The sequence below is a fragment of the Nannobrachium achirus genome (genome assembly GCF_963921795.1).
Source record: "Nannobrachium achirus genome assembly, chromosome: 14".
NCBI lineage: Eukaryota > Metazoa > Chordata > Actinopteri > Myctophiformes > Myctophidae > Nannobrachium > Nannobrachium achirus.
The window spans coordinates 64,663,386-64,690,703 of NC_137821.1; positions in this window are offsets into that span (position 1 = coordinate 64,663,386).

A 27,318-nucleotide genomic window follows, 5' to 3' on the forward strand; every position below is an offset into this window, starting at 1 on the left:
GAGGTAGGGCGCTCAGTTTTTTAAACACTTCATCAGTTGTCACTGTGGCAAGTTTAAAACTGTCTTTTCTGACACCCAGTTTATTGTAGAATTTCTTAACAAATTTTACACCATACCGCCCAGATGGGGCGACCAGTCTTTCGACCAGTGAACGGGCTGTGGTGGTAAAGGTTTTGTTAAGATGGGTAGCCACTTCACATTTGTCAGAAATGAGAGCGGCGTCCATTTTGATGTTTATGCTGTGGCATATGGTTTTAGGTTTTAAGCCTAATTGGTTGTTAAGCAACTTCCATAGGTCTCGTGGTTTGTTTTTGTATTCGTCGATTTTGTCGTCGATGTAGTTTTTTTTGGCGGATCTAACTAGGGCGTTCGTCTGGTTTCTAAGCTTCTTGCACTGAGCAGTAAGATGCTTGATTTGGATTTTGAGGTCAGGGTTGAATTTCTTTCTAAGCTTTTTGCAGCACTTTCGTTTTTCATTGTACTTTTTGTCTCTGTGTTTAGCTGATTCGGCAATATCTGAGTTATACCATGGCTCTTGGCGGGCTTTAACCCTGGTGCTTTGCAAGAGGGCCACGTCGTCTAGAGCATCGGTCAATTTGGTTTTAAAACCACACCATGCTCCTTCGACATCTGTACACTGCAGTTCTGGGGAAAAGTCTGTACTCGCTAGTGTGTGATTTAAAGCCTTTCTGGAGTAGTTTTTAAGGCTTCTAGCTACAACTGTTTTGTGGCCACTAGCCTTGGGTTTGTGTATTTTACGCGTAGAGTAGATCATGTAATGATCACTAAGACCGCATACAATAACCCCGCTAGCGGTGACTTTGGATTTGTCTGTGGTTACGATGAGATCTATGAGGGTTTGGGAGTGCTCCGTCACCCTGGTGGGTACTAGGGCTGTGAAAATGTGCCAAAAATAGCATTCGAATATTCGCCCGAAAATCCACCGTTGATTCGAATAAATTAGAATATTCGAAAATAACGAATAATTCGAAGCATTCGCAATTCGAAGCTCTTTTTTTTCTTTAGACGTTATATTCACACCATTACCGCCGTTGTCTTTTCTGATCTTTCTGATCCACAGCTGTTTTAACAAAGGAACGAGCCTATATGCATATGAATAGACCTGTCCTGTATAGTAGGCGACATTCGCTACGCAAACATTGAATCACCAATTCACCATTGATTGCACCACTGAATACAGCAGGAGACATAACCTGTTGTGTGTACTATATTATTTATTCAGCACAAACTTAGTAAAACAATACAAAGTACACACTCACAGCTGAGCTCACACAGTAACATTCTCTTGTCAACATTTCCCTTCAATTCTGTAACATTGCAATGATTGCAATTGCATGCATCATTGGCCAATAGGCCTACAACTTGTATAGCGATCTCTCGCTCTCTGCGCGCTGAACATGCGCTTTCTTACATGCATACAGCTGATTGTGCTCTGCTCTGACACACTATGACACTACTGTAACATTTTCTTTTAAATACAACCAGGGAAAAATAACAAACGGCCTAGCCTATAGGCATATACTTCGTTTAAATACAATTACAGTCAGTCTACCTCTGTATCATTTAACAACAGCAACATTTTCTTTTAAATAAAATCAGGAGAAATAACAAATAGGCAAGTCTAGTAGGCCTTTATACTTCGTTTAAATAAAATTAAGTTCCGAGAACTGTAGTTTTCAGGAGTCGTACTAGGAGGTAGTTTTAACCCAGATTAACAACTTAAAATAAAGTGCTATAAACGTAAAATAAGTAGGCTCACCACTTACAGTACAAAAACGTTAGTACAACAACTTAAAATAAAGTGCTATAAACGTAAAATAAGTAGGCTCAAAGCTGTAGTACTTACAGTGCAAAAACGTTAGTAGAACTGGACTGGTAAAGCATAATTTCCCATTGAAAGTCAAGGCCTTTTAATCCGCTCACTCACTGTGACAGACCATAATCACTTTTTTTTGGCTTTTTGACTTTTTGGCAGATTGTTTGCTAGAAACACGAGGTGGTCTACATTTTCAGAACACAGCGACGCTCTCTTTTTATTGACTATATTTCCAGCGTCGGAAAAGACGCGTTCCGAACGCACTGACGATCCAGGGACGGTGAGATATATCTTAGCCATCTTGGCGAGGTTAGGATATTTCCCACATTTTTTTTTTCCACCAAGCCAGAGGAGATGAATCAGGAGCTAAAGTGGGCTCTTGCTCATACATCATCAACTCGTTTTGAAGCTGCACTCGAGGGTCGTCCTGGGCTGGCACAGCTACGCAGTAATTGTCCCCAAAGAGATCACCCATTGCAGATAGAGCCGTTTTTCGAGTTGATTGTTGATCACGGGGCTGTGATGTACCGGGCTCGGGTTCACTGGCTTCTTCCAGGGCTAGGTTCTGTCTCATCTCCTCCAGTACAGCCGCCTTTACCTATAGACAAGACAAGACAAGACAAGACGGGAGAAATTAGTTACAACGGTAAAAGGAGACGAGGAGGAGACAGCTAGGACATACAATTTGATTAAAAAAAATAGAATAAAGAAAGTAGATATCGGCCTACCTCCCGTTTTTGTCCAGCGTTCAAGTGAACGAGGGTGCGAATGCGTGGATCCAGGTAGCTTGCTTTGCTCAGCAGCTTAAATCCACGGCTTTCCTCCTGGGTATACCGCTTCTCCAGGTCGGCGGCGATCTTTGATTTCATTTCTTTCACCCCGGCAGGTTCTGGTTCATCTGGCGTCCGTTTCACAGAAGCTAATAGGACGTGTTTTAAAGGCAGTACAGCCGACGCAGTGGGTACACGTCCGTAGACAATGCTTGTGTTGCCACTTTGAATTGTTTGAGGCCATCTTGCACCTGTTAAATAAATAGCATTATCATGCGTTAATAAAATAAGCAGGCTTGCTTGCATTTTAACTCATATGCTGCCATTTAACAATACCTTCGTACTCTTTAACTGCCATTCGTCTCCATAGACTTCCATGTAATTCATAGTGCACGGATCATGCACACCCATGCCTAGATAATGCACCACGTGTGTCCACATTGCTCACAGCTTTCAAACAAAAAAATCCGAATGGAAATCCGTTCAGGCATTCATGAGATAGCAGCCATTATGTTTTACACTGTTGTGAGCTTGGAGGTCTGCTACCTGAGTTGTATGGGGGTTGTATGGGGGTTAAACAAGCAATTTCGCGATCGCTATCATGCCTACTAACGTTTTTGGGGTCCAAAATTTTTTTTAATTTTTTTATTTACGGGATTCACGGGCGTGGCAGGGTGGTACAACGGGATTTTTAAGGGATTCACGTTTTTGGCAGTTAATGAGTTAACAGCCGTTAACATTAACAGAAAGAAAGTACCAATTTTAAAAAGATTTCGGAATACACTATTACTAAGCTGCTCACCTTTTCAATGAGGGTCCATTCACTTGTGCTTAGCTCCATCTGAGACAGTTTCTTATCAAAGATGACAGCTGACACCGCCGCTTGCTGCTCTGCAGCCCTTTTGATCATGTCGTATGTACTGTTCCAACGCGTTGGACAGTCGTTGATCAACTGCTCAGTCTTCAAACCCAACAAAGCTTGTTTATTCTCGAGGAGTTCCCTGTCGGACGCAGACCTGTTGAAATGAGCCGCTGCTATTTTCAGCCTGGCCACTGGGGTTTCAATGGCTCTGACCGCAAGCCCTTTCTGCACTGCCAAGTTGATGGTGTGTGCCACACAGGTTATGCTTACAACGTCGAGATGTTTTTCCACTGCATTGGTGTAGTTTGTAGCATTGTCGGTTGTAATGGAAATCACAGATTCACGCTTTATGCCAAATTCCGCCAATATGGCTCCAATACATTCTGCAATGTTTTCTGCTGTGTGGCGTTCCCTCAGCTGGGCTGTTTTCAGAACGGCGTCTTTCATTTCCCACTCCTCTGACACCCAATGGGCCGTTAAAGTTAGAAAGGCTATTGTTGCAAGCGATTGCCATCCGTCACTTGTAAGAGACACAGGTTTGTCTTTAACCTCGGCCCTTATCGTCTCCGCGGTGGTGTTATACAGCCTGCCAATTCTGTTGGTAACTGTTGCACGGCAAGGTACACTGTACCGAGGTTCCATCTCCTGACAAAACTCCATGAAACCCTCCCCTTCGACCAAAATGACTGGCCTCATGTCCTTGGATATAAACATGGCAAGTTTTTTAGTGCAAGCTTCTTGTCTTGATGCGGACATTCCAGCGGTCGCAGGCGGTGAGAAGAATCCATCTAAACGTGGCTGTTTTGGTGGAGTTCCCGACAACAAATCAGCCTCTCTCGGATGCGCTACATCCAGATGGTTTTTCAGGTTGGTTGTTGTTGTATGGTAGGCGAGCTCTATCTTGCATAGTTTGCACACAGCTCTTTTTTTCTCCGAAACCACCCCGTTTACACTCCAAAACCCAAAGTACTTCCATACAGGGCTTCTTAAATTGCCCGGAGTGAAAATCACACACTCTTCTTCCCCCTCTTGTGTGTCACTGTCTGCCTCTGCCATCATTAATGCATTGGTCGCTTCGTTTGGCTACATAAACACGGAGATGCGGCTTTCTCTAGTTCGGCGTGCAGGACATGTCTGTACCTGTTGCTTCCTTCCTGTTCACAGACACACAGTCACATGACTCTGTAGCAGAAAACCGCGATCTCGCGATAACTGCTCTGGTGCTGAGTAAGTAAGTACCGGGGGAGTCTCGCGAGAACTCAGAACTTTTTTTTTTTTTTTTTTTTAATTCGAAGCTTAATTTTTTACAATTGAACATTCTTTTATATGTTACATTCGAAGGAATATTCGAATATCGAATATTCTTTCACACCCCTAGTGGGTACGGTAACGAGCTGAGTGAGGCCATATTGATTACATAACCCATTAAAGGACTTGAACAGGGGTGTTTCTTTACGCAAAACATCAACATTCCAGTCGCCCAAAATGTAATACTCAATACCGTTCACCTTTGCTAAGCTCTCATCAAACAGCTCAAAGAAGTCATTCTGGTCAGGGGGTCTATAGACAGCGCATATTAGTATATTTTTAGCATGTTCAAAAATGATCTCAACCCATACAGTTTCAAGAGAGCTGTGGTGTAGGTCTGGGCGAATGATAAAATTTAAATCATTGTGAATATACTTGCAAACACCACCTCCCTTCCTGTTCCTATCATTCCTAATGACAGTGTAATTGGTTATTTCAATGCTAGCATCTGCAAATGAGTCATCGAGTTTAGTTTCCGAGAAGGTTAAAATTTGGACCTTACCATCAAGAAACATAGCTTTGATTTGTTCCAGTTTGGGTTTCAAACTGTTGACGTTGAGATGAATCAAGTACCTTTCATGTCTGAGGTGACCAGATAACCATTATCAGACACATTCTGCATTCTGAGATCATTCTTCGTATTACTGAGCAGGCTCTTGGCAACCAGTACTTCTGTCTCAGCTTGGCGAGAACATGATTTCTACCAGAGTGACCAATGGCTTGATGAATGTGGCGGAGGATAAGCATGGCAATCCAATCATCTTTGTGCAAAATGGCTGGGTGTTTGGCTTCATGTGGCATGGCAGATCTGCTCAGCCGCCCTCCGACCCTTAAGACTCCATCTTGCAGGAAGGGATCCAATCTTGAGATATGACTATCTTTCCTCACATGACCTTTACCTTGCTGTAGAGCTTTGATCTCTTCTGAATACGTCTGCCTCTGACTGAGACGTATCAACTCCAACTCTGCACTGGATAAATCCTCAATGGTGAGGGCTCGCTTTTCATAGCTTTCTTTGTATTCGAGCATCTTCTGCTGAAGCAAGACCTTTGCTTTGGAAGGATCACTTTCACACTGACTGATGTCTTGTTGAAACTCCTTTCTCTTCTGACTCAAGCTTAGCAGAATGTCTCTCAGGCGCATGAGCCAAGCTGTTGCTTTCTTCAGCTTGTGCCAACATGAGAAGTGTTCGACAAACTTTATCATTACGTCTGCATTCTCCTGTGTCTGTATGAGGGACACTGTAGCTGACCTCTTGACCTTCACGTCCTCTTCTGTGGAATTAGTGGGATGGTCTGGATGTTCGGGCCATTCACATTCTGGTCTCAACAAGAATTGTGGTCCTTGGAACCAGCATTTGCTCTGTAGCAGGTTCTCCGCTGTCGAGCCCCTTGAAGCCTGATCAGCAGGGTTGTCAGCAGTGTTCACATACTTCCATTGTGCTGTTTCTGTAGCTTCTCTAATCAACGAGACTCTGTTGGCTACAAACGTTTTGTATCGAGCAGCATCGTTCTCAATGCACGTCAGTACCGTGACACTGTCTGTCCAAAAGATTGATTCCTTGAGATGTAGCTGCAGCTCCTGCTTTAACATCTTGTCCATCTTCACAGATATTACTGCCGCTGTCAGCTCCATCCTTGGAATACTGATCTGCTTAAGTGGTGAGACCCGTGACTTCCCCATCAGGAATGCAGTGTGTTTCTGATCTCTTTCATTCGTCAACAGCAGGTAAGACACGGTTCCATACCCGTCGTTGCTGGCGTCTGAAAAGTGGTGTAATTGCGCAGACTTAACAATTCCAAAACCTGCAGGCTTGATGCACCTCCTGATACTGAAGGCTGAAAGCTGCTGCAAGTCTACCAGCCACTTTTTCCATCTTTGTGTTTGTTTTTCAGGAATGTCTTCGTCCCATCCCCTCTTTTCTTTGCAGAGTTCTCTTAAAATAATCTTGGCCGGTAAAATGAATGGCGCTAAGAACCCCAAAGGGTCATAAGCCGAACCGACGACGGACAGGATCCCTCTTCTCGTGCATGGCTTTTCCTGCACCTCTATTTTGAATCTGAAGGTGACAGACTCGGTGCACAACTGGACTCCTAATGCCCTTTCCAGTGGGAGCTGCTCATTGTCAAGATCAAGATCCTTGACTTCAGAAGCCCGGTCTTCCTCAGGAATTGACGACAACAGGACTCTGCTGTTACTTGTCCACTTGGTCAAACGAAATCCTCCGCTTTGGCATAATGCCCGTAGGTCTTTGGCAAGAACAACACGTCACTGACGTCACTGACCTCAGACAGTCGTCAACGTAGAAGTTGTTTAAGACTGTCTCAACAGCTTCAGGTGTAGATCTCTCCCTTCCATCTTCAGCTGTGCTCCTCAATGCGTATGAAGCACAGCTAGGAGAGGATGTTGCTCCAAACAGGTGAACTTGCATCCTGTACTCCACTGGCTCTGAGTTGAGGTTGCCACCAGGCCACCACAAGAAGCGCAACAGGTCTGCATCCTCATCTGGTACCCTGACCTGGTAAAACATGGATTCGATGTCGGCCATCATGCCTACCGGTTCCTTCCTGAACCTGGTCAGGACACCGATCAGACAGGTCTGGGCCTTGCAGTAGCTGGTCGTTCAGGGATACACCCTGATAAGAAGCAGTACAGTCGAAGACAACTCTTATCTTCTTCTTTCGGGGATGATACACCCCGTGATGGGGAATGAACCACACTCGCCCATCACTACGATTCAACTGCTCTTCAGGTACTCTAGTAGCGTAGCCCTTCTCCAGTAGGTTGCTCATGAAACTGTTGTACTCATTGTGGACTGCAGGATTCTTGTGAAGCTTTCTCTTGAGGTTGGTAAGACGTTGTGCAGCTATACCCCTGTTATTAGGCATCTTTATCTGCTTGTCTTTCAAAGGCAGTCCAATACAGTAGTGACCATCTACTAACTGGACTGACTCCTTAGCCGACTGTAGGAACCGATGATCTTCCAGTGACATCTCAACTTTGTCGTTGTATCTTCGTTCCAGAAAGTCAGCATTGTACTGCTGAATCAACAGATCCTCGACATTCAGTACTGAGATGCAATTGACTGAGTGAGTCAGTAGTCCACTGGTAGAGGAATTGATGCCTCTTCTTATTGGTCCATTTGTAGTGACCACATATCCTTTTGTTAAAAAAGCTCTTTTCCCCATTTGTGTAAGTCACTCTTGGACAGACTGAAATATGATAGACGCTTGTTGCAGCTTGAAGAATAGATTGTCCACTCCAGGTTTGTTCAGGTTTCAAAATTAAAGTTGTTTTATTTTCTTCTTTTTACAGGGATTTAAACTGGCAAAAATGTAAAGAAAAACGTCCTATATAATGAAATATAAATATTTAAATCTCCCGCACAGCATGCGACTAAGGTCTAAAGACTGTTGCCTCTCAGTCTGTCACGCCCACTGTGTGACGCACCTCTCCTTATAAGGAAGGCCTGCAGAGGGGTTGAGCACAGCCATTAATACACACACCACAATAGAGGGCCAATAAATAAATAAATAATATGAATTAATATGAACTTAGAAATTGGCTCCTACATAACTGGCCCCTAATTGTTTGGAGCAACAAAACAATTATAATATACACTGTATCATAAAGGAGCCTATAAACATTTCATTAATTTCAAAACAATGTAGGTGTGGTGTGGTGGTACTCAACATTCAGTAGATTGGCGATGTCATCAGGTCACCATCAAGCCACCAGACACAACTGCTCAAGTCTCTCCTGTGCTGCTGGGTAGCAGCGTTGGCCATGAAACAGTTTGTCTGAAACGTGGCTTTTCTCCAATAGACTAGATAGTCTTTCACCAGCCGTAGTGAGGAGCATCACTCTTCAGCTTCTAGCAGCAGGCAGATCTTAGTTATGGGCCTCTCGAGGACATTGGTTGGTTTTTTGATCTTTACAGCTCGCACCAATCCTTTTGAATCCGCCAAAACTTCGAGCACTCTTCCCAATATCCAGGAGCCACGTGGGGCACAGGGGTCCACGATCATTACCACATCTCCAATTGTGAAGCTTCTCCTCTGTTTGCACCATTTCTGCCTTTCCTGCATGAGGGGCAAGTACTCTTGGCACCAGCGCTTCCAGAATAAATCTGACATGTACTGCACCTGTTTCCATCTGCGTCTCACATACAGGTCGTTCTTGTTGAAGACTCCAGGTGGCAGAATGGGCTTGGTGTTCATGAGCAAGATGTGGTTGGGGGTGAGAGGCTCTAGGTCGTGTGGGTCATTAGAGACAGTAGTGATTGGGCGGCTGTTTAAGATGGCCTCCACTTCGCATAATAGAGTCTGTAGTCCCTCATCATCAAGAGTCTGCTGCTTCAAAACAGCATGGAGCACTTGTCTTACAGACTTTATGAGTGGGAGGCTCCAGGGGGATTGAAACTCCACTGTATGCCTTTCTGAAGCAAAGCTCCTTGTATCCTTTGCTGGTTCAGTGTAGCGAGGGCTTCCTTTAATTCTCTCTGAGTCCCAACAAAATTAGTTCCATTATCAGATCGAATATGTTTCACTTGCCCTCTTCTACAAATGAAACGTCTCAAGGCATTGAGACATGAGTCTGTGTCGAGGGAGTGAGCCACCTCAATATGCACAGCTCTACTAGTCATGCATGTGAATAGCACTCCATACCTCTTCAAGATGGTTCGTCCTTTTTTTATTTCAATAGGGCCAAAATAATCGACACCTACATTGGAAAATGGAGGCATGTCTGGCTCGAGCCTTTCCTGTGGCAAATCGGCCATTTTTTGTTCTCCAATTTTGGCCCTGTGCCGTCTGCAGACAACACATTCTCCTATTATTTTCCTTGCTGCAGAGTTGGCCTTAATTATCCAATATTTCTTTCTCAGTTCAGAAAGAATGTGGTTCCTTCCTCTGTGTCCAGTTTTTTCATGTATGTGCCTGAGAATGAGTGTGGATACGTGAGAATGTTTGGGGAGTATGACAGGGAATTTACTTTCTTCTGGCATAGCTGCCCTGCTCAAACGTCCTCCCACTCTGAGCACACCATCCTTGAACACTGGGTCAAGCTTGTAGATGTTACTGGCCTTTTTGACACCAGATGTCGCCATTTGCAGGGTTGCCATTTCCTCTGGAAAGTGCTGCCTTTGTATTTGATGGATAATGGCGTTTTCTGCCTTCTCTAGGTCTTCCAGAGTAACTGTTTGTCCACCCAATGTGGTTTTGACATTTGTCATCTTCTGGTCCATCACTTTCTTAGTACTTCGAGTGATAATGTTTGAGCCACTTACAGTAGCATGGAATTCCTTTTTCCTGTGAACCAGTACTTTCAAAGTTTCTTTGAGTTTCAAAATCCATGCTACAGCAACTTTCAGCTTTCTCCAGCTGGAAAAGTGTGTGATAAATGTGTCAGTTGGATTTCCATTGTCCTTTACAATAATTGTACTCACAGCAGGATTTCTCTTGACCTCTGGGTCATCAAAGGAGTGTGAGATCAGGTCCATGGGGAAACTCTGGCCAGTCCCTCTCAGACTTCCAGAGTATGTCTGGGCCATGAATCCATCTCTGATTCTCCATGAATTTCAGCATTCTGCCCCCTGGTGGCAACATCAGCAGGGTTCACCTTTGTGTTGACATATCTCCACTGGGTCAGTTTTGTGGCTTCCCTAATGGTGGAAACTCTGTTAGCCACAAATGTGTGGAATCTTGTGTGTTGGTTTGCTATGTATTTCAGCACTGATTGGCTATCAGTCCAAAACATTGAGCTTTCAAGCTGCAGCTGCAACTCTCTTCTGAGAACTTTATCCACTTTAGTGGCCAGCACTGCAGCAGCAAGCTCCATCCTGGGGATTGTTATCTTTTTGAGGGGCGCTACTCTTGCCTTCCCCATCATGAATGAAACATGAATGGTGTTTTTGTCATTCGTCAGTCTCAAATAGCTCACTGTGCCGTATCCTTGTTCACTGGCGTCTGCAAAATGATGTAATTGTGCCTTTATGGGTTTGCCAAAGTCATTGGGTTTGAGGCATCTTCTCACCTTGAAGTCAGTGATCTTTTGGAGATCTAATTTCCATTTAATCCACCGCTCAGAGAACATCCTGGGTATTTCCTCATCCCAGCCAAGGTTTAAGCTGCATAGCTCTTGCAATAGCAGTGTTGCAGGTAGGGTGAAAGGTGCAAGAAACCCTAAAGGGTCATAGATGGATCTAACTTCGGACAGGATCCCCCTCCTTGTATGTGGCTGTGACTTGGTGGTGACATTGAATGTAAAATTGTCATCCTCCACACACCACTGCACACCAAGTGCACGTTCTGTAGGGAGTCGATCTCTGTCTAGGTTTAGCTCTTTCACCTCTTTTGCTCTGTCTGCTTCGGGAACTGATGACAGTACTCTGCGGCTGTTGGTTATCCATTTGGAGAAGTGAAAACCTCCCTTGTGACAGGCAGCTGTGAGCTCTTTGATAAGAGGTATTGCTTCATCTTCTGTCGCTAGAGATTTTAAGCAATCATCCACATAAATATTGTTCAGAATTGTGTCAATTACTTCAGGTCTGAATAGGTTCCTGTTATCCTCAGCTGTCCTTTGGAGTGCATAGTTTGCGCAGCTGGGTGATGACACAGCACCAAAAAGGTGCACAACCATACGGTACTCAAGAGGGTCAACACCTATATCACCCCCTGGCCACCACAGGAATCTCAGGAAATTGACATCTTGTTTTGCAACTTTAACTTGATGAAACATTGCTTGTATGTCTCCCATTATAGCAATAGGCTCCTGCCGGAACCTGGTGAGCACTCCTATGAGAGGTTTAATTAAGTCAGGACCCTGGAGTAGCTCTGAGTTGAGCGACGTGCCCTTGAAGGATGCTCCACAGTCAAAAAACACTCTGAGCTTTCCTTTTTTGGGGTGGTACACCCCATGGTGAGGTATGTACCAAACTTTCCCATCCTTTTGCTTCAGCTGCCCCTGTGGCACTGTTTCAGCGTAGCCTTGTTCAATGACATCACTGAGGAAACGAGTGTACTCCTCATGGAATGATGTATTTTTCAAGAACTTCCTTTTTAAGCTCCAAAGTCGTTGTTCTGCAATCTGTCGATTGTTTGGGAGTGAAACATCCTGGCTCCTGAATGGCAATCTGAAACTGTAATGTCCATCCACAATAACAGTTGAATCTTGAACAATTTTCAAAAACTGTTTGTCCTCTATTGACATTTCCCTTTTTTCCTCATATGATTTTTCAACAAAGTCAGTGTTGTACTGTGTGACCAGTAGGTCATGGAGGTCAACAACTGAAATCCTGTTGACTGAAGCTGAGTTGGCCTGTGTACCTCCTCCTCTTAAAGGACCATTGACCACCCATCCTAGCAGTGTCCTCACTGCATATGGGCCTTGTCCTTGGCTGTTAATGACCTCTTGTGGTTCCATTACTTTAGGTGCATTTGTGCCAATCAGCAAGCCAATGTCTGCATCTATGGTGGGGAGTTTAATGTTTTTGAGGTACGGCCACTTGGATATATCTGACTGGTTGGGAATGTTCTGGGAGGGCTGTAAAGGTGTTGCCATGAAGCTCACTCACCTCCAGACCTGTTACTATGTGACTACTGACAGTCTTTTCTTGACCCATGGTGCGGAGAAGGATGTTGGTTCTTTTTCCTCTTATGTTCAGCTGATGCATGAGACTGTTGGTGCAAAATGAGGCTGAACTGCCAGGGTCAAGGAATGCATAGGTTTGTATAATTTGATTTCCTTTGCATGATTTGACTTTCACAGGTACCATAGATAGCACACACTCCTCTTCACCGGCCCCAATACGCCCACATGCTTTTGGAGGTGCACTGGTCTGTTCTGTTGTTTCTGGTTCTGTTCCTTTTTTCTTTCCTATATGAAGCACAGTTGGATGCTTTAGTTCACAGTGTTTGCATGACAAGCGTTTATGGCAGTTGTTGCTCATGTGACCTTGTATAAGGCATCCAAAACATATTCCCCTCTCTATCAGAAAAGTGATTTTGTCTCTGTGCAATTTCCTTTTGAATTGTGGACATGCATCCAATGTATGGGTACCTGAACAGAACAGACAGAAAGGTTTGTTTGCAGCCTTGGGAGCTGTCCTGTGCCTGGGGTGACTGGGAGTCAGAGTCAATGTTGCTTATGCTGGTGGCAAAGCTGCTGCCAGTGGTTATGGGCCTTTTGAACATGGTTGTTTTCTGAGCTTTTGGGGCAGTTGGGTCTTGAATATTGCCAAATACAGGGTCTGTAAGAACTTTCACTTGGTTTTCAAGGAACCTGACCAGGTCACAAAATCTGACCTTGCTTTTGCGCTTTTCCTGTAGCACACAGACTTCAGATCTCCATTTCTCTCTGATTTTATATGGCAACTTGGTGACCAGAGCTCTCAGATTGGAAGATAAGTCAAGTTCCTCCATATAAGTGATTTCCTCCATTACATTACAACACCCTCTTAAATATAATGCAAAGGCCTCCAAAGCTTTGGGGTCTTCAGGCTTGATAGTAGACCATGACAGGGCCTTTTCAATATATGCATTGGCGATTTTGAATTCATTGCCATAATGCTCTTGGAGGAGCTCCTTTGCTTTGTGATAGCCCCTTTCTGGTTCCATATATAGACATGTTCTGATAAGTTCTCTTGACTACCCCCTTGTGTACTGCTCCAAATAGTACAACCTGTCTCTTCCAGAGACTGTTTTGGCTTCAATAAAATATTCAAAGGCTCTCATAAATGACCTGTATTCAACTGGATCACCTTCAAACACCTTGATGTCTTTTCGGGGCAAAGAGGAATGACGATGTTGGTTTACAAGATTGGCAGTAATTTCATTTTGCTTTTGTAAAATACTGTACAGAGTTGCTTCTTGGATGGGGGGCTGTATGGGGGGTTGTTGCATGGGTTGTTGTTTGGGCATTTTATTGTTGTCCTTTAATTGTGAAGAATGTGATTGGGTCTGTTTAGAGGGTTTTTCCTGTTTTGAATGAAGTTGCTTGTCGGGTTGGCCACCATATTGTTTTTGAATATAATATTCGGATGGAGGTGGTGGTACCTGGGGAGAGCAGAAGAATGGATCGGAGTCGGGAGGTATGAGCGGTATTGCGTAAGAGAGCGGTTCCTTTACGCGCACACTTTGTGTAGTGCTCCTATGCACTGGTTCCTTTTTTGTGCGCTCGTTTTCCTTTTCATCCACTTTGTGCATTTCACCAACTTTGTCAGAATATTCATTCATTCCATCCATTTGTGGTGAAGGTGCGCTTTGAGCTTTATCATGGACTTGTGTTTCCACTACGGTTAAGAACATTGATTTTCGCATTGGCCGCATCCAAACGAGCCTGTGCCTCTAGCGTTTCCTTTCTTTTCCTTATTTTCTCCATTTGTTTTTTGAGGTGATCCTCTTCCTCCTCCAACACATGCTTTTCCTTAAGTGACTGTAATATCGCAACTGCCGCAGCCTTTTCAGCTTCTGCACGTATACGCGCATAAGATACAGATGTGTGAGATGTGTGCGTAGACGCACTTGAACGTGGCTTGGCTATAACAGACGCACTGTCACCCAGAGCTAAACAATCATCAGGCGTTGTGAATTCAGATTTCCATTTAGCAACAATGTCAAAAAAGTCATTACAGTGGCACAGTTTTTATTGAAACCAGTCATCACTTGTGGCTATTTCATCGGTTTCACTCAATAGCGCATGATAGGACAAATGCGCTTCTTTAAATTCCTCCAACAGTGTTTTGTACTTGTCCATGTTTTCCTCCACTTCCTCCGTATTCATATTGTCCTTCATTAGTTCCTTTATAATGTTCTTTCTCCGCGTTAGTTGCGAGAGTTTGTTTTTGCGGACTGAGCGCATTTTTCCAACGTTTTCTCCAAGTTCAGGTGCAGTGACCGGCACCGCCACACTTGATTCTGTTCCATTCATTTGTCCATTCATTTCCAGGTTTTAATCAACATGAATACACCAAGCAGTACACACTTTGCGGCTCCATTAATTGCAATTCATATAGAACGGGTCGGGTTTTTTAGTGCACATTTTAATTATGCAGTGTCAATGAAATAAATTAATGTCCTTCAATGCACATCAAATGTCACTTTTCTTTGCTTTTAAATGAAATCCAGGTCCGCCTTAAACTAATTCTTCCACAGGTTTCATGTTCACTCATAGTTTCTCCATTATGAACTTTTAAAAAGTTGTATTTACCGCTTTTACGACACGGCACCACGCCGACTTTCTTTGTTCTTTGTTCTCAGCCACGCTGTCCTCCGCTCAAACAGATGGCCGTTTCTTGCAATCCATTTCTTTCCAAAGTTCCAATCCAAAGCGAGTCTTTAGACTATTGTAGTGACCACATATCCTTTTGTTAAAAAAGCACTTTTCCCCATTTGTGTAAGTCACTCTTGGACAGACTGAAATATGATAGACGCTTGTTGCAGCTTGAAGAATAGATTGTCCACTCCAGGTTTGTTCAGGTTTCAAAATTAAAGTTGTTTTATTTTCTTCTTTTTACAGGGATTTAAACTGGCAAAAATGTAAAGAAAAACGTCCTATATAATGAAATATAAATATTTAAATCTCCCGCACAGCATGCGACTAAGGTCTAAAGACTGTTGCCTCTCAGTCTGTCACGCCCACTGTGTGACGCACCTCTCCTTATAAGGAAGGCCTGCAGAGGGGTTGAGCACAGCCATGAATACACACACCACAATAGAGGGCCAATAAATAAATAAATAATATGAATTAATATGAACTTAGAAATTGGCTCCTACACCATTGATGACCCATCCTAGGGCCGTCTTTACGGCGTAGGGGCCACCACTTTGGCTATTTATCACTTTCCAAGGCTCGATGGCTTTGTAGTCGTTGGTGCCAATAAGAAGGCTGACTTCTGCTTCAATATATGGAATATGAACTTCATGGAGGTAATGCCACTTGCTCACATCCTTCTGTAGAGGTATTTTTCACTGGTATGCTTGGTTGAGTAAACACCTGCGGCAGCTCAATGTAGCTCTCCTCCACCAAGCCAAATATAATAACTTCAACCGGAGTTTCCTTCACCACATGCAGAATGCTTGGGTGCTTTCCTTCACAGTCTTGACACTGACTCTTCTTTCTGCAGTCCTTACTCATATGACCTTGAGTAAGGCAGCCAAAGCAAAGACCTTTTGACCTCAGGAACTTAATTCTTTCTTTAGGATTCTTTTCTTTTATCTTCCTACAGGAATCCAGGGCATGACTCTTCTGGCAGAATAAACAAGGACTTTGAAAGGCATTCACTGGTTTGGCTGAACTGGGCTTTTTCTCACCGGGATCTTGGGTACTGTGCTCTTCTGCAGAAGAGACACTTGTAGCGAAACTGCTGCCTTTGCTCTTAGGGTTAGATCCCTTAACATTTGTGTCTCAATTTGCCTGGGAGCCAGTCATCTCGGGAAGTGTCATTATTCCCTACAGCCAATATGACATTTTTTTTTCTCTCTAAAAAGATAATGCCACAACAGCATCTCATAATATCTAGGCTACATTTCACTTAAACGCCAGAGCTTAACTCTGCATGTAAATAAGACTTTTTTTAATTAATGTGAGAGAACGGGACATAATTCTGTTAGTCCTCCCAGTTGATATTAGCTAAAATGCTAACTAGCCAGCCTTTGTTAGCCGTTTGTAGCCAAATGCGGTAATATCGGGACTCCATTACTTAGCGATGCAACCCACAGTATTTATCCCATTAATTTAATGCCACGTGTGTTCCAAATGAACAATTATTAACCACGTAATGTTGTTATAATGATTTAGTGTATTATTTTATTTATTATTCTTCCACCGTTCACTTCCGCTGTTTCTTCTTCTACGCGGGTGAAAATGATCCGTTCCTGCCTGGAGTGAGTGAGTGAGTGAGTGAGTGAGTGAGTGAGTGTCAGTCAGTGATGATGTTTACTGTGTTGTTTTCTCATCAGATTTCCATCATCTCACTCTGGACACAAACACAGCACACAGAAACCTCTCTCTGTCTGAGAACAACAGGAAGGTGAAATGGTTGAAGAGAGGGGTTCAGTATCCTGATCATCCTGCCACGTTTGATGAATGGCCTCAGGTTCTGTGTACAGAGGGTCTGACTGGACGCTCTTACTGGGAGGTGGAGTGGAGTGGATGGGTTTATATAGCACTGGCCTATAGAAGAATCAACAGGAAAGGACTGGGTGATGACTCTATGCTTGGACGGAATGAAAACTCCTGGACTATGTGCTGTAGTGGTGGTCTCCATGGTAGCAGTTACACTGTCAAACACAATAACAGGAGAACTGTCCTTCCTGGCCGTCCCTCTGACTCCAACAGAGCAGCAGTGTATGTGGACTGTCCTGCTGGGACTCTGTCCTTCTACACAGTGTCCTCTGAGACACTGACACACCTGCACACCTTCCACAACACCTTCACTGAACCTCTCTATGCTGGGTTCATGGCTTATAATGGCTCTGTGTCTCTGTGTGAGAAGTAAGTAGAATGGAGGCACACACACACACACACACACACACACACACACACACACACACACAGATGGAGGAACACACACACACACACACACACACACACACACACACACACACACACACACACACACACACACACACGTACACACTGGTCGAGTGGTCACGATAGTGCGTCGTGCATCTCTGTTATGCAACTTTGGGAAGGTTGAAAAGGCTCTTTGGTGGTGATCTTGTACAGTTTCCAAAAGCACCAGCATTATTCTTGTACATTATTTTGCAGCAGAGAAAGAGAGAAGACGTTGCACACAAACTCTTCCACTGCACGTAGACACTCGCTAGTTCTACTTTTCCCCCGTCCCCTGTTCGCAAATTAAAATATAGGCTAAACAGTCCTGATAATAGAACTTGTTTTGACTGTCCGTTCAACTCAGCGCTCGTATTCCAAACCAAGCCAGCTGACAGAGACCTAGCGACGACATACAGTAGCCTATCAAACCAACAACTATTTTTTCCTGTCTTACCTTCACAATAACGTGCCTCCCGTTTACCTTCCAATGCAGCTTAATTTTACACAGGTTATTATAAACAGGAAATGGGCCTAAGTGTAACTTAACCCGTGTGTTTTTGTGCAAGCCAGACGTGCATGTGATAGAGTGGGTGAGAGAGCGAGAGACATTGAGAAAGAGAGAGAGGGATTTGCGGTGATATATTACTGAACTGCCATCTTATTTTCAACTCCTTATGTCCAATGAGGTTTATATTTTCCGTTTTTGTCATGAAAAATCGGTCAAATCCGGCAATTTCCGGTCTAACGCAATCTGTGCTCCGAAAGTATGTGCAGAGTGTGGGTTATGGGGTGAAAGTATGTACAGAGTGTGGGTTATGAAAGTATGTGCAGAGTGTGGGTTATGAGGTGAAAGTATGTGCAGAGTGTGGGTTATGAAAGTATGTTCAGAGTGTGGGTTATGAGGTGAAAGTATGTGCAGAGTGTGGGTTATGAGGTGAAAGTATGTGCAGAGTGTGGGTTATGGGGTGAAAGTATGTTCAGAGTGTGGGTTATGGGGTGAAAGTATGTTCAGAGTGTGGGTTATGAAAGTATGTACAGAGTGTGGGTTATGAGGTGAAAGTATGTGCAGAGTGTGGGTTATGAGGTGAAAGTATGTGCAGAGTGGGGGTTATGAAAGTATGTGCAGAGTGTGGGTTATGAAAGTATGTGCAGAGTGTGGGTTATGAGGTGAAAGTATGTGCAGAGTGTGGGTTATGAAAGTATGTACAGAGTGTGGGTTGTGAAAGTATGTGCAGAGTGTGGGTTATGAAAGTATGTGCAGAGTGTGGGTTATGAGGTGAAAGTATGTGCAGAGTGTGGGTTATGAGGTGAAAGTATGTGCAGAGTGTGGGTTATGAAAGTATGTACAGAGTGTGGGTTATGAAAGTATGTGCAGAGTGTGGGTTATGAAAGTATGTGCAGAGTGTGGGTTATGAGGTGAAAGTATGTGCAGAGTGTGGGTTATGAGGTGAAAGTATGTGCAGAGTGTGGGTTATGAAAGTATGTACAGAGTGTGGGTTATGAAAGTATGTGCAGAGTGTGGGTTATGAAAGTATGTGCAGAGTGTGGGTTATGAAAGTATGTGCAGAGTGTGGGTTATGAAAGTATGTTCAGATTGTGGGTTATGAAAGTATGTGCAGAGTGTGGGTTATGAAAGTATGTTCAGATTGTGGGTTATGAAAGTATGTGCAGAGTGTGGGTTATGGGGTGAAAGTATGTGCAGAGTGTGGGTTATGAAAGTATGTTCAGAGTGTGGTTATGAAAGTATGTACAGAGTGTGGGTTATGAAAGTATGTTCAGAGTGTGGGTTATGAAAGTCTGTTCAGAGTGTGGGTTATGAAAGTATGTGCAGAGTGTGGGTTATGAGGTGAAAGTATGTACAGAGTGTGGGTTATGAGGTGAAAGTATGTGCAGAGTGTGGGTTATGAGGTGAAAGTATGTGCAGAGTGTGGGTTATGAGGTGAAAGTATGTGCAGAGTGTGGGTTATGAGGTGAAAGTATGTGCAGAGTGTGGGTTATGGGGTGAAAGTATGTGCAGAGTGTGGGTTATGAGGTGAAAGTATGTGCAGAGTGTGGGTTATGGGGTGAAAGTATGTTCAGAGTGTGGGTTATGGGGTGTGCAGACAGTAGGCTGTATGAGGGATGGAAAGTAACTTGTGCTGGTGCCTGCATGAGTAAATGTAGAAGCAGAAATGTAAGGAGCAGACCTGCAGTTGTAATTGGTTTAACCCATGGAGGAGACAGACAGTGTTGATACATGTGTAGAAGGATTGCTTTGCTATAATTGATCAGTAATCATGGAATAACAGTACATCATACTTTGAAATAAAATGTAGCATCACTACCATATTTATGATGAATAACAATCTAAATGAGGTGAATAGTTTGACTGGCAGTGGGGTTATGTAGGCGTTAATATGTATTTATCCACCTGTTTCCTGGGAATTTACTGTAGAATTATGTGTGGGACACATCCGGTAGGCATGTAGAAAACAGCTGAGAACAGCAGACATACAAGCTCACGTCACGTCGCAGATGCGACCGTCGTGAGCTTGTAGATCGGCTCGACTGCTGACGCCGGAACTGCCGCCCACCTGCTGTGCAATGCATGATGGGAAGTCGGATATAAAACATTGGTCATTTGGGTGCGTTTGGTGTTGTCCTCCTCCTCATTGATTAGCTAGAATGTGAGTTGCAGGGGGTTGGCAACTGTGGTTGCTGCCACTTAAGTTCTTCCATACCCGTTTGAAGATCTGAGACAGTTACAGCACTCCCACACACATGCACGCATGCACACAGATGCAGCAGTGTACCCGGTGCGCGGTGGTAGCAACCTCTGTAACGACAGACACACTAATAACAACTGATATGAGAAATGTTGTATACACGCGCGGCCATGTGCAACCCACGTGACGGGGGACCACAGACGTTCGAGGAGGGAGAAATACTTAATAATCTTTGCTGTCACTGATAGTAGACACACAACACACACACACACACACACACACACACACACACACACACACACACACACACACACGCCACATTTGTGTGATTAATTACTTAATGAATTATGCATTTCTTCATAAACAGGATGTCAGTTGGAGCATCTTTCCTTCAGACAGGAGTAGAACTCCTAGAAGCAGAAGACTCTCCACAACCAGAACCAGAACCTGAACCACAACCACAACCACAACCTGAACCACAACCAGAACCAGAACCAGAACCACAACCTGAACCACAACCTGAACCACAAAAACAACCAGGAGACTCAACAGGAGTAGAACTCCTAGAAGCAGAAGACTCACCACAACCACAACCTGAACCTGAACCACAACCTGAACCAGAACCTGAACCTGAACCTGAACCGCAACCTGAACCAGAACCTCAACCACAACCACAACCACAACCTGATCCACAACCAGAACCACAACCACAACCAGAACCACAACCAGAACCACAACCACAACCACAACCACAACCTGAACCACAAACTGAACCTGAACCACAACCTGAACCAGAACCAGAACCAGAACCTGAACCACAACCACAACCACAACCTGAACCACAACCACAACCACAACCTGATCCACAACCAGAACCACACCCAGAACCAGAACCACAACCACAACCAGAACCAGAACCTCAACCAGAACCTCAACCACAACCACAACCTGAACCACAACCAGAACCACAACCACAACCAGAACCACAACCACAACCACAACCACAACCTGAACCAGAACCAGAAGACTCACCAGGAGTAGAACTCTTAGAACCTGAAGACTCACCAGAAGAACCAGAAACAGAAGACAGACTACAGGTGACAGAGAAACAAGAGGCAACAAACCTAACAAGGTAATCTCTCTCTCTCTCTCTCTCTCTCTCTCTCTCTCTCTCTCTCTCTACCAGCAGGGATGTATGTGTACACAACCTGTTCGGGTGAGCTGGTCTTAAATCATCTGTGCACCCATGGGTGGGCTGGTCTTAAATGTGGAGTGGTCAGGTACATTGTTGTGCGTAGTGTTGTTTCCGACACGCATTACTCCAACGTTAATTAGGAATGTTAGAAATGTAAACAAAGACAAATGTGACCAGAAATGGAGCGAAAGGAAAGTTAACTGTCATAATTTATGTTTATGATGTCAGTATATCTTTAATAAATTACACATTGTGTGTGTGTGTGTGTGTGTGTGTGTGTGTGTGTGTGTGTGTGTGTGTGTGTGTGTGTGTGTGTGTGTGTGTGTGTGTGTGTGTGTGTGTTTCTAGACTCTCCTCTGACGATGTCCATCATTCCAACATGAACATTGTGAGTAGAACCATCTCCTCTACAGAACAATCACACTGAACACCACTAGAACCTCTACAGAACAATCACACTGAACATCACTAGAACCTCTACAGAACAATCACACTGAACATCACTAGAACCTCTACAGAACAATCACACAGAACATCACTAGAACCTCTACAGAACAATCACACTGAACACCACTAGAACCTCTACAGAACAATCACACTGAACACCACTAGAACCTCTATAGAGCAATCACACTGAACATCACTAGAACCTCTACAGAACAATCACACTGAACATCACTAGAACCTCTACAGAACAATCACAGTTTTACAAAACACAGGATAAGATGTTAATTTCCTTTGTGCAGGCACATGCATGAGAGAGTGTGTGTGTGTGTGTGTGTGTGTGTGTGTGTGTGTGTGTGTGTGTGTGTGTGTGTGTGTGTGTGTGTGTGTGTGTGTGTGTGTGTGTGTGTGTCATCTTGGTGGTGAAGGATAGATGCAAGGGAGGGGGGGGGGTTAGGTTTTAGTCTAGGACGCATCATCAGTAGTGTTCCTCCAGGTCTTAGGGTGTTTCGGCCATTATACACTAATACACCCTCTCCGGAGGCGGCCAGCTCAGGTTGATCAGTCCCCAAACTTGCGTCATTTCCAATTAGTCATGAGAGTATCGTTCATCTTATGGATGGCAGACTTCTCCTCATGGGACTGTGCAAGGCAGGGGCGTTTTCCCTGAGTCAAGCCTATAGGCTGTCCGCATACCTCCTGGCTCCAGTTTAGGCATTTAGCAGAAGCTCGATGCCCAAACTGGAAGCTCCCAATCCAAAGCAACCCACAACAAGCAATTCGCAATACAATAAGCAATAGGCAATACAACAAGCAATAAGCAATACAATAGGCAATAAGCAATACAACAATCAATGTGATTAGTCATGAGAGCTGCGTTTATCTTATGGATAGCTATCACTTCTCATGGGACTCAATCAGCATCAATGCATCAACTGCTTAGAGATATCAATCCAGAACAAAGAACACAGCCTTGTTACTTTGGGGCCCAGCAGGGGTCTTTCCTCCTCATAAAAAGCCACTGGCTGCTTCTTTCGGCTGCCTCCGATGCAGCTTTGATGGCTGACCGCTGGCTTTGGCCTCTAATTCCCAGGTCTGCAAAGAGCCTGGTTGTAGATCTTGCCACAAACCCTCTGCATCCCACCTCCACTGGGCAGACTTCAGTGTTCCAGCCGCGCTGTTGTGCTTCAGCAGCGAGCTCTGCATAGCGTAGGTGTTTCCGCTCGAGTCCTCCCAGGGTACTGTGAGCTCGATGATGTACACCTTTTTTAGAGAAGGGGACCAGAGCACCAAGTCAGGTCTCAGGGTGGTTGTAGCGATCTCTGGAGGAAACACAAGTTGTCGGCCAATATCAGCCAGTATCTTCCAGTCGCGAGCCAAGCGTAGTTGGCCTCGCTCCGATGGTGTCAAGCCGCTCCTGGTTACCTTTGCCCCCTCACGGACAAAGGTGGTTGCCTGTTGGTGGTTGGATGCTGGTGGCGGTAGGGAGTTGGTGGCAGCTCGTTTGTCCTCCAGGGTGGAGGCAAGGATCTTTAGGACTTGTTTGTGACGCCATGTGTAACGTCCCTGGGCGAGACTGGTTTTGCACCCTGATAGAATGTGCCTTAGGGTGGCTGGCGTTGAACAAAGGGCACACCCCGGGTCTTCACCAAACCACTGGTGAAGGTTGACTGGTGTTGGAAGAATGTCATATGTAGCTCTTATGATAAAGCTCAACTGCCTCGCTTCCATGGCCCACATATCCTTCCAGCTGATCTTCCTTCTCTCCATACTGTCCCATCGTGTCCACTGGCCCTGTTTTGCAAGAGAGACTGCCTTGGCCCATCTTCCAGTCTCCTCCTGGTGGCGTACTTCCTCCACCACCATCTTTCTCCGTTCTGGTGCTGCTGCCTTACTCCAAGCAGGGCGAGAAGCTGTTAACCCAAAACCTCCTCGTCCCTGCTGAACATAGCCCACAATGTCAGCATGTTTGAGGGCTGCTGTTGCTTCCTCCACTGCTTTGGCTGGTGTCCATTTGCGCCCGGTTGCCAAGGTCGGTGCGTTGTTGCTCACCACTAAATCTCTGGATTCATTCAGTGTCATCTGGAGTCTTGTTTTTGCACACTTGAACTCCTCTGTGAGACTGGTGAGGGGGAGCTTGAGGATGCCATCTCCATAGAGGCCTATGGTGGTCAGGCATCGTGGAACTCCGAGCCATTTCTTGATGTAGCCTGTGACTCCTCTTTCCAACTTCTCCACCGTTGAGATTGGGACCTCATAAACTGCAAGGGGCCACAACATCCGGGGTAGGAGACCAAACTGAAGGCACCAGGCCTTTAGCTTTCCAGGTAGTTGTGTGTTGTCGATGGACTGCAGGCCACTGCTGATGTCTTTGCGCAGTTGTTGCACCTGGTCTTTGTCCTTCAGGCTTGAATCATACCACCTACCAAGGCTTTTTACAGGCTGCTCAGACACTGTTGGGTTTGGGTAATCACCGATGAAGAATTTCAGGTCGGAGAGCACTCCCTTCACAATTGAGATGCTTCGTGACTTGGATGGTTTGATCTTCATGCGGGCCCAACTGATGTTCTCTTCCAGTTTTCCGAGCAGCCTCCTGGTGCATGGGACGGTGGTGGTCAACGATGTAATGTCGTCCATGTAAGCTCTTAGCGGAGGGAGGCGCTGACCAGAGTCAACCCGCTGTCCGCCTACAACCCATTTTGAGGCTCGGATGATGATCTCCATTGCCATTGTGAATGCCAGAGGTGAGATAGTGCATCCCGCCATGATGCCTACTTCCAGGCACTGCCAAGAGGTGGTAAAGTCAGAGGTGGTAAAGCAGAACTGCATGTCTTGGAAGTAGGATTTAACCAGGGCTGTGATGGTGTCCGGTATGTGGAAGAAATCAAAGGCAGACCACAGAAGTTCATGGGGCACCGAGCCAAAGGCATTGGCAAGGTCCAGAAAGACTACATGGAGGTCCCTTCTCTCCACCTTTGCCGTTTGGATCTGGTGCCAGATCATGCTGGAATGTTTTGAGCACCCTGAGAATCCCGATATTCCTGCCTTCTGTACAGATGTGTCAATGTACTCGTTTCTTCGCAGATACTCGGACATCCTCCGAGCAATGACACTAAAGAAGATTTTGCCCTCAACGTTTAGTAGGGAGATTGGACGGAATTGGCTGATGTTCACTGCATCCTTCTCCTTTGGGATAAGGACTCCACCTGCCCTACGCGACACTTTAGGTATTATCCTCTTCTGCCATGCTGTTCTCATGAGCCTCCAGAGAAACCTCAGGACATCTGGTGCATACTTATACACCTTGTATGGGACTCCATTTGGCCCCGGGGATGATGCCGTTCTTGCCCGACGCACTGTGTTTTCCACCTCTTTCCATGTTGGAGGACTGCAAGGCATGTGATGTTCGGGGGGGTCAATTGATGGGATATCTGAAGGAATGGTCAGATGTTCATGCCGCCTTGGGTCAGAATGTGTTGCTTTCAGATGATCTTCCAGGTCTATCTTTGTTGTTTTTAGAGCTCCACTTTTTTCCTTTGTGAAGATACTTTTAAGGAACTTGAAGGGATCTTTATAGAACCGTGTTCTTGTTTGTTCTTTCTTCCTTCTACGTTTCCGGAGGTTCTCTGCTCTGCGGAGGGATGCCAGTTGTGTTTTAATGTCACCTTGAAGTGCATTTATGCCTTCCCTTTCCACTCCAGAGGCTTTTTTCCACCGTTTCCTAAGTTGTCTTCTTTCTAGGACGAGGCGCTTGATCTCCTGTTGCCTCCTGGAGACTGGTGCGGTTGGAACATATTTTCTGCCTTTCCTTTCTTGCACTCCAAAGCGTTCTGCCCCATATTGGTAGATGATATCCCCCATTCTCTCCAGCTTCTTTTCCACTGTCCCTCGAAGTTGCTCGAGAGTAAAATCAGTATTGATAGTTTCCCAGAGCTTCTTATCCACGGCACCAGGCCACTTCACATGCAATCTATGCCCTGCTAGTCTCCTTTCGACTGCAGGTCTAGGAGGTTGGGTCGGTTCTGCCTCTGTTGTTATCACCTCTGTGTTTGCTTCCTCCACGACAGTGGTATTGATGTACTGCAAGCTATGGTTTGCGTCCAGTTGCTGCACTTCATTCGACTGATTTGATTCCTTTCGCAGAAAGTAATCAACGCGAGGCCTCTGTCTCTCTTCTGTCAAACACTTCATCTTTCCCTGGTGAATTCTCAACCCCCGATAGGATGTAACCTTCCTCCAACCACAGGGACATATTTGCTGTTTGTGGCCCGTTGACGTGGCTGTAGCTGGGGCAACTGCTGTGGCACTCTCTTGCGCTGTGCTCTCGTTACTCGTAGTCGTTTCCGTTCCAGGGTCTGTTACCATGATGTCAGCCGATGAGTCATCTTCCGCCCCCGCTCTCGCAGACTCTAGGGGTGTTCTCTTTTGTCGTCTTTTCGTAGCTATAGCGGGTGATTCCAACATGCCAAAGACATGGGAAAGGAAGCTAGCCCATGCCCGTCCCAGTGGGGTCTATTCCCTCCCGTCAGCTGTCTCTCCATGCTGCCACAAGGACTTTCCCCTGTCGTCAGCTGATCTTTCTCAGCAGTCACTGGACTCAGTGTCCAGTTACTCAGTTTTACAAAACACAGGATAAGATGTTAATTTCCTTTGTGCAGGCACATGCATGAGAGTGTGTGTGTGTGTGTGTGTGTGTGTGTGTGTGTGTGTGTGTGTGTGTGTGTGTCATCTTGGTGGTGAATGATAGATGCAAGGGAGGGGGGGTTAGGTTTTAGTCTAGGACGCATCATCAGTAGTGTTCCTCCAGGTCTTAGGGTGTTTCGGCCATTATACACTATACACCCTCTCCGGAGGCGGCCAGCTCAGGTTGATCAGTCCCCGAACTTGCGTCATTTCCAATTAGTCATGAGAGTATCGTTCATCTTATGGATGGCAGACTTCTCCTCATGGGACTGTGCAAGGCAGGGGCGTCCTTTTCCCTGAGTCAAGCCTATAGGCTGACCGCATACCTCCTGGCTCCAGTTTAGGCATTTAGCAGAAGCTCGATGCCCAAACTGGAAGCTCCCAATCCAAAGCAACCCACAACAAGCAATTCGCAATACAATAAGCAATAGGCAATACAACAAGCAATAAGCAATACAATAGGCAATAAGCAATACAACAATCAATGTGATTAGTCATGAGAGCTGCGTTTATCTTATGGATAGCTATCACTTCTCATGGGACTCAATCAGCATCGATGCATCAACTGCATAGAGATATCAATCCAGAACAAAGAACACAGCCTAGTTACTTTGAGGCCCAGCAGGGGTCTTTCCTCCTCATAAAAAGCCACTGGCTGCTTCTTTCGGCTGCCTCCGATGCAGCTTTGATGGCTGACCGCTGGCTTTGGCCTCTAATTCCCAGGTCTGCAAAGAGCCTGGTTGTAGATCTTGCCACAAACCCTCTGCATCCCACCTCCACTGGGCGGACTTCAGCGTTCCAGCCGCGCTGTTGTGCTTCAGCAGCGAGCTCTGCATAGCGTAGGTGTTTCCGCTCGTAAGCCTCATCCACTGAGTCCTCCCAGGGTACTGTGAGCTTGATGATGTACACCTTTTTTAGAGAAGGGGACCAGAGCACCAAGTCAGGTCTCAGGGTGGTTG